This window comes from Dunckerocampus dactyliophorus, chromosome 18, assembly GCF_027744805.1.
Source record: "Dunckerocampus dactyliophorus isolate RoL2022-P2 chromosome 18, RoL_Ddac_1.1, whole genome shotgun sequence".
In the NCBI taxonomy this organism is placed as follows: Eukaryota; Metazoa; Chordata; class Actinopteri; order Syngnathiformes; family Syngnathidae; genus Dunckerocampus; species Dunckerocampus dactyliophorus.
Genome location: NC_072836.1, coordinates 15597025 through 15606133, shown reverse-complemented (window position 1 = coordinate 15606133; position 9109 = coordinate 15597025).

Sequence of the window (9109 nt, the reverse complement as noted above, 5' to 3'; positions counted from 1 at the left end):
ATTATTTACCGTCGTTACAAAGGCATGGTGCAGCAAATAAGTAAATCCATTTAAAAAATGGCCGTAAATCGGCCCACCAGTAAACCTCCCGGTGGCCAGTCCACGAAAGTGAAGCTGAATTGCTGTTATGTCAGTGACCACTAGATGGCGGTAGGACATTGCTTTTTTTTTTAAAGCGCGAGCATTGAACTGCAATAGCAGCTAGTGGCCATTAGGGGGCAACAACAGTTGCTCAGCCTTGAATTTGGTCACATAATGACCATGACATGTGACATTAGTGCGATGCCCTACTTTTTCCAAGGCGCACGAGCTTCAGCATCAAAACTCAACGCAACGTTGATTGGAAATGAAGGTCATTAATTTAAGTGGAAAATGTATTTTCCACTTAAAGGCAGGGCAGGCGTTTACATCCAGTATGTGAGATTATTTAGAGGGGATGTGCAGGTCAGCAGTTCTGGAGGAGAAACAGGACACTCCCCTCATCTCATACTTTCTCATGTATTATACATGTGTGTGATGTGCAACCGCTGCGCTAGCGTGTGTACTGCATGTGTGTGTGTTTGAGCTGGCGGGCCCTGCAGAACCTGCGAGCCCTTCAAGGTCTTGTCTGGATTCGTCCAGGAAATCGTTCTAGCACATTTCTAATGACCCTTAGAAATGTAATGGCCCTTGCATCCTTTCATTTTTCAGTATGTGGCCCTCGATTGTCCGTCATTTAGTTCATATAAATACATGCTGGTCCACGCTCTTGTCTTGTCAAACTCAGCACAGACAGCCGCCCTCCGTCTCACCCCCCAGAATGACCTCCAGCTGCTTTTACAGTGAAGAGGCGGCTCCGTTCTTTCTTTAAAACCTCGTTATAGATATTTCACTTGTGCCCGCTGGTTGTAAAATTTGCCTCTAAAGCAGGTCAGAGCCCTGTTTCGATAAACACAGCCCTCTTCCTTATTCTTAGAAGAGGATGTGGACTGTCACACTTGTTTTCACGTACACGCATTCGCACAAGGTTTCAGAAATCATAAAAAAAACCACCAACAAACACAAACTCCTTTGTTCCTTTGGGGGTTCTTTTGCCTGTTTCCAAACGCAAGGTTGTAAACAATACAGCATACAATATATTTGAACAACACAACAAAAAACACACACTCAAAAATACTCCAAAATATCAATCTCGTCTCGCTGGTATCGATCCAATACCAATACTTGCCTGGTATCAGTAATAATGCTATTTGTATCGATCCACCCACCTCTAACGGACAGTAAAAGGACATTTGTTCTGATAATCTCAGTCGAGATGTGACGTGATGTGATGTGACTGTACAGTAATCCCTCATAAAGTACAGTAATCCCTCAGTTTTGGCATAGAAAACCTGTTCACGACCTTCTAAATATGGGTTTTAACATTATTGGAGCCCTCTAGACAGGAACTAACACCCCTATAATCACATTTACACTCCTATTACCCAATATAGCAAATCTAATAGGAGAAAATAAGACATAATGTAGACTCACACTCTTTTACACACACTATCACCCTTTTCGTGGTTTGGTCACTTCAACAGCGTGGAAGTATGACACAACATGCACGTTTTTTTTTCTTTCACAATAACGCTAATACATTTCCTAGCGAGCCTTTACTGCCATCTTGCTGCCGTGTGTGCTCGCTCACAGGTGACACAAGCCCTCCCGATAGCTGTCTTCGGCTTTGCCTGCCGGTAACTATCAGCTCGTAGCCCAAATTTTTTAAAAAACTCGTTGGGACACTCGTACGCCGAGGCACATCTGTATAAATGATACCTGCATAAAACTGTATAAAAATACCCGCAGTGCTCCAGCACATTCTCTATTACGCCGGTGACAAAAAAGCAATTTCCGCATCCGTCTGTGTGCTGTGCTCTTGAACGGTTGACTTTAAATGTGTGTTTCTGTTCTTTGTCCGTTTGAAGTGCGCTCGTGTAATTTTAGCCGAGTGGGCGGTCCTGTTCACATTATCTTTATGGTTGGATTTTTGCGGTGTGTGTGTGTGTGTGTGTGTGTGTGTGTGTGTGTGTGTGTGTGTCTGAGGGAGGGAGCCTTTCCCAGCGTGAGTCATAGCGTGACGTGAACCGCCTGTGTCACTCACACGCCTGGCTCCGGCACATGGCTCTTGGACAACACACTCCCTGCCTTCACGTGCTGAGCTTCCTCCTTCCTCCTTCCTCTCACCTCTTCTCTCTCTCTCTCTCTCTCTCTCTCTCACGCGCATTCCTATTTTTCTGTCTTTTTTCCAAGAAACAACCCATCACCTCAGCCCCTGCCTACAGCTGCACAAACCATGTCACCGTTAATTAAAGTGCTCCTCGATGACGGCTTTGACATGTGTTGCTTCCTGTGCATGCATTATTACCTCCGCCAAGCGCAAGCACATGTTTGTCTATTTGTTTGTCTGTCTGTTTGTTTGGGATCAAAATAACCTGGACAGCTCTGAATGGATTTGGGTGAAATTTTCAGGAATTGTTGGACATTGGATGTGGGAGAACTGACTACATTTTGGGGGTGATCCGGATCACGACAAGTGGGAGGAAACCGGAGTTCCGGGTCTTCCCGATCTCCTGACTGTGTGGCCAACATGCTAACCACTCGGCCACCGTGCGGCACGGTGTTCGATTTGTAAATAGTTTTGTTTTTGATGCAAAAATAAAACTTCTTTGTGTTGTTTATGTTGTTGTGTAGCTGTTCAGATATTTGATCCGTCACAAAAGCAAAAACATTTGTGTTAAAGTGAAAGTTATGCCACGAGTGACAAAAAGCTGTTTTTTTTTTTTTTAGTGAGGAACTGATATTTTCCTGAAACTTACTGATGTTCCACTGCTTTTTTTTTGTTTTTTTTGCTGAAAAGACGGGAGTCTAATCTTTCTTTGGGTCCATGTTTATATACACGATATTCTGTGTGCCTCGAAAGATCAGCCAAAATGGTCTAAAACGGGCGGGACTGAAGTGGTTGTGAGTTAATAAGAAGTTTCGATTGCAAAATTAGAAAAATAAAATGTTGTGGGGGGGGGGGGCTTATGGAATATTAGGAGCGCTTCTTGGAATAGCTGATGAGTCAGGACCAGCATGAAGGTCACATTAAATTTAGATTTGTGCCCCCGAGCTCACACACATGATATCTCCAACGCATGCTCGCAACCGCCTCTCATTTTCAACATATTTATTCCAAATATTCAAATAGTGATCATTCACATGCTTACATTATCGATATTGTCATATTTATGTATCGTTTCAGGTAAAAGGCATCGGCATCGAATTGATGCCAAAATCTGCGGCGTCGCTCAACCCCAATGAAGTTTGTGAGATGCGTTTTTTTTACAGGTTCAGTCGTCCAGTCGCTCTTCACCTGTCTCGGTTTTGTGTCTGACTTCATGAGACAAGCGCGCAACGCTGTGACACAATTACAACATAGACTCAAAACCTCGGCTCAAAATCCCTCCACGTGCCTGCCGTTTGTTCCTTCGAGCAGCTGTAAGAACTAATTGCTTTTCTTTATTATGGCTCCAGGGTTCATGCTGTAGTTGACGTACCTTTCACCGACCTATTCTAAAGTGTAATTGCCTTTTAAAGCCGCGCCTTTGTTGACAGTTTGACAAGTTACTTCCATACGTGCACAATAAAAGGCGACTTATCATTTTCTGGCGTGCGTAAGGACACACGGCCTTCCCACAGAGGCCACAACTGAGCGCATAAACGTCCGCACGACCGCCAGCGAATGTCCAAAAATCGTCAGCAATTGTGAGCAACGGCCATAGAAATGTCTATTTTTCACACACGGCTCACGCCCCCCCCCTCCTGCTAGCTTGACGTTGATGTTCTTCTCCGATTTCGGATTAACATTTGCGATAAATTGACTTTTGTACTCCTTACATTAGATCCTCCCCCCTCTCTCTTCAATTGCCAGTGTTTAAGCGCAACACAATCCAGGTTTCGACCGTAAATATGCCTCACACACTTATTAAAAGCATTTTTACGCGTTACGGGGGAACCTGGGTTAGCGTACACCCCGGTTAGCGTCCGTTCAAAATTGCAGAAAGATCAAATCTGTTACTAGGTAGCTGTATAAATGCAACCTCTTTGTCGCCATGACAATCACGGTCTATTTAACCATTGAGCACAACCCTTTAAACCACAGGGATATTTTTATGTCCTATTAACAATGCACGAGCTTTTAGTTGCATGCCGGTACACAGCAAACACAAACAACAGGTGGTATCATAAATGCCCCGTCGCCGTACTGCGCGCTCGGTGCGGTGTGTCCGCGTAAACGCTGTGCTTTATGTAACCGGCCCTTCAGGAGCTAGGCAGTGAGGGCGTTACAGTAACACGTTGCGCGCCGGCTGCATGTGAGCAACGACTCACATGGGGCCTGCGGCTCACCCTCCTTCCTCCCCCCTTCAGGTGTTTGGATTAGAGGAGGAAGGATTGAGTGGCGGGCAGGAGGAGGAGGGGCGGAGGGTACCGTGAACTTCCTTAGCTGCCCACTCCAGCTTCATATTTGTTTTATTTTCACTTCCGCTTATCACAGGGGTGTCCAAAGTGCTGCCTGGTGGCTGCTGTTTTTTTTTTTTTTTTTTTTTTATTAGCCTGCGGCCCATTCTAAAAATATAATCATATCATTTTACAAGAACAAAGTTAAATCATGAAGAGAAAAAAAGAGAAAAAGCAGTAATTACGTCGTAATATTGTGAGGAACAATAACATCATTTTAGTCGCGTAAAGTTAAGGCATCAATTTTCAGTCATAATATTATGGGAAACAAGCAAAACAATAAATAAAGTTGTCAAACTACGATGGGAGTAGTTGTAAATAAAAAACAACAACAGCGGAAATGGAAAAAAAGCTGTCATTTTACGAGAATATCGTCAAAATATTGAGAGGAAAAAAGTCGTAGTCTGATGAGATAAAAGATTGCAATTTTACGAGAATAAGAGGCTGCCTTTTTATGCGCATTCTAAAAAGACAATCTTAAAAGAAAACAAAAAAAAAGACAACTACGGCAAAAATGGAACATCAGTAGTCATTTTAAAACAGCAAAGTCAAATTATTAAAAGGAAAAAGTTTTAATCAAATGAGAATATTGTAATGTTATGAGGAAAAATAATGTAATTTTAGTAGCATACAGTTGAAATATTAAAGAAAATCTTTTATTTTTTAAGTCATAATATAAACAAAACAAAATAAAGTTCTAATTTAAAAAACAATTTGAAAAAATTCACATATAATGGGAATAAAGTCAAAATATTATGCGAAAAAAGTCCTAATATTACGATAATATTGGAAAAGTATGTGTGTCCCTCACTGGAAAAAGTTAGGACACCCCCCGTTTATCGGCCTCACTTCATCCGCGTGACGTTTCAGTTTGACATGTACGAATTGTGTAGCTAAACCGAAGTAAGGCAGGTGAGGTCGATTTTTTTGGTTTTGGGGGCGCTAAAGACCTCCCTCACAATCCCTGCGCCACTTCACGGACAGCAAAGGATCGTTTGACGGCAGATTCTCCAATATTCCAATATTCCAGGCAGCAACTTGAGATTCATGAAGTGTTTTATTAAAGTGAACCCGCTGCAGTGCCCCACTGTACACTTATTATGCTCTCACCGCTCCAGGACACCATCATCTTTGTCTTTTGCCTTTCAGCGACACATTGCAAGATACAGGAAGCGCACCTTTTTTGTAATGGCTGTTTGCACTACGGCATATCAGTACCGAGGACTATGTGTGTATTCTTACATGCCCGACTTTGTACTGTCGACGCACCTTGTCATGTCCCTGAGCATGGCCCACACGGTTCCGTGTGAATTCAACTTTACGGGCCAATAGATGGACCAGAACACAAGCTGCTCCCCTTACAGTCACTCGAACCAGGCCAGTGCGAGACAGATGGATGGGCCTGTTGACACTAATCCACAGTATGAGGTAATGGAGTTAGCTTGTGTTTGTGCACTCCTTCCCTGCCACTCCTGACTTGCTGACTGACCTACTTAACCAGCAACTCACGTGGCACCAAAGCAAACACACACACACATTCCGTGTTTCTTTCCCAGAAGCTTAGGGGATCATAACATATTGTGTGTGTGTGTGTGTGTGTGTGTGTGTACTGCTGCAGTTTGTGTACCTGTTGCTCGGGTGAGCTACGATGTGTTTTGATATACGGTGGTGTGAAAAAGTGATTGCCCCCTTCTTGATTTCTGATTTTTTTTGCATGTTTGTCACACTTCAATGTTTCAGATCATCAAAGAAATCTGAATATTAGTCCGTGGCAACACAACTGAACACAAAATGCAGTTTTTAAATGAAACTTTTTATTATTAAGGGAGAAAAAAAAATCCAAACCTACATGGCCCTGTGTGGAAAAGCGATTGCCCCCTAAACCAGGGGTCTCAAACTCGCCGCCCGTGGGCCATTTGGGGCCCACCAAATCGCATCTTGCGGCCCGCGACTGGACATCAAAGAGTAGTGTAACTGCAGCCCGCAACATCAAGCAAGCTCAGTGTTACTAACATACTCACAGGGGCAAGTACACACCAACCCTGAACTAACAGTGGTGTTATCACACGCATGTATTGGGAATTGTATCGTATCGTGCGGTGCCCTGACATTTACTCCCAATACTCACCCAGACTCTACCTCCACTGGCCCCCAGTGAAATTGAGTTTGAGACCCCTGCCCTAAACCTAATAACTGGCTGGGCCCCCCTTAGCAGCAACAACTGCAATCAAGCGTTTGAAACTTGCAATGAGTCTCTTACAGCGCTGTGGAGGAATTTTGGCCCACTCATCTTTGCAGAATTGTTGTAATTCAGCCACATTGGAGGGTTTTCCAGCATGAAGCGCCTTTTAAAGGTCATGCCACAGCATCTGAAATAGCGAAATGTGGACAGAGGCCGCACTGGTCTATAAGCCGCAGGTGCCCACGTCATAACATGGGATGTTTCGTACACAGAAAGATGTCAAACAGGAAGATTTTTAACTTTTAATGCAATAAATGATTTTTTTCTACCAGAAAAGTAATTCATAGCTGTCCTCATCCTCCTCCTGGGAACTAAAACCACCAAAGTCATCCTCGTCACTGTTGGACCCAATCAGCCCCACAATTCCCTCAGCACACACGTCACCCGTCTCGCTCCTTCTTTCGTTGGCCGCTACCAGCGTCAACCCCCACCCTGAGCCAAATCAGCCCCCGAGCATGCAACAGTCCCGCCCCCCCGAAATCCCCGAATTCCACGCTGCCAAGATCCACCGGCAGACCCGAGCAAAAGCCGCTAGATCCATCGCCTTCAACCTGAAAGCCGCATCACATGCATCTCTCCTCGTGTTCTCCGTGACGAGTAGTGATGTGCGGATCGATACTGAAATATCAATACCTCCAATAGCAGCTATTCACTGAGCCTCATACCCATGAGGAAGGAAGTTTTTCCTTCATGATGTCAAAAGTAACAACAGCCCCGCAATTCCCTCGCCACACACACCGCCAGTCTCTCTCCCTCTTTTTTTACTCCGCATCGGAAAAGAAATCAGTGGTATCGAACATCACTAATGATCAGGGCACGTGCGCAAATGGCTGCTCCGAAGATGTCGCGAGACCAGAACGCGACCGCAAATTAGCCGCATCACCGGAAATCACTAACCGGACTCCATTCGCCATTTCATTCCGAGTGTCTTTTAAACCTAATTTGCATCCTGAAGGTCTGCACCACCTCAAAACCAGAGCGCACAGGAGGCAGGAGCCGAGGTTTACGTAAGATAAAGCTAACAGATTGAGAGAGGGGAACCAAAAGGTGATGTGAAATGCGAGAGGCGTAACCGTATTTAGTGGTTTGTTGAGCAACATGGGGCAAAAAGAACCTTTTGAGTTTGACTGACAGCACAGAATCCACATTGGCCTTTTGCAGAGAAAAGTCAGGTGAGAATTCCAAAACTGAAAAGTTGTTTGTTTCGTGTGTGAAAGGTTGTACATGCAGAGGTTCTACTTCTGGACGGCTGCTGGGAGCTTTCCACGTTTTGGTATTCCATGCGTCGACATAAGCACACCGTACGTCATCAGCTCACGTCTGGCTCTGTTTCCGTGCCTCACGTGTGTTCAAACTCCAACACACCCACGAGAGCGTCACCGTGTAACCGATGCTTCCTCATGAAGCCACACGGTTCCACTTTCTTATCCGGTTCTAGCCAGTTGGGTCACATAGCAAGCCGGGACGCAAGACTCAGGGGGGCGAGACCTGAGAGGACGTTGACATCCCAGTCCAGCTTGTGCAAGACAGGGTCTGGCTTCAGGTTTCAGAAGGAAAACATGAAGCTGTTTCCTAAAAAGTTTAGAGGTCGAAGTTGCACGGGAGCAGCCGACAGACTCAGAAAAACACAACCATTCTTAATCTAACACTGTTTGGTTTAGTGTGTGGAGGCCGTCTTACGCCCCATCCAGACGCTACAATGTGTGCAGTCCTATAAGATGACAATAAAAGTGTGTGATACTGCACATTTTGATGGATATGATACCACAGTACGGTGCTCAGTATCACCCAGAGTGGTACCGATCCCAATTTTTATTGTTCAATGAATGATTCACTGAATTAGTCATTTTTGCTGAGGTTGAGGTTGAGAAATTGTATTTTTTTGGGGGGGGGGAAATGTAGCAAAATAGACAATAGAAGACAACGTAACGATATCAACAAATGCTGAAACTTATTCCACTCACTGAGCAAAACAAAGTAAATAGTGCTAAACAAATACACAAAAGCAAAAAGGCATTGGTCAGAAACCCAAGATGAGCATCTCTACTTGGTTGTAGTGCGTAAGCCCGGTGCACCCTCTGTTGCAGATTCATCTAAATGCTGCATCTTTTTTATTGCTAAGCGGATGACAAAATAGACAGAAATGTCATGCGGGAAGTCCTGCAGTACTCGCCTCATCCTGAAAGGGTGGGGCGTGCGTGAGCTTCTTTTTTTGACAGCAGCAGCACCAGCTGGAGGGCGGTAAGTCAAATGCATTGAAAGATATTTTGAATGGAGGAATTTGACGGCCAAGATGGAAGACTATCTACACAAGCTCACCGTAAGGTGATCAGACTTTTACAACAA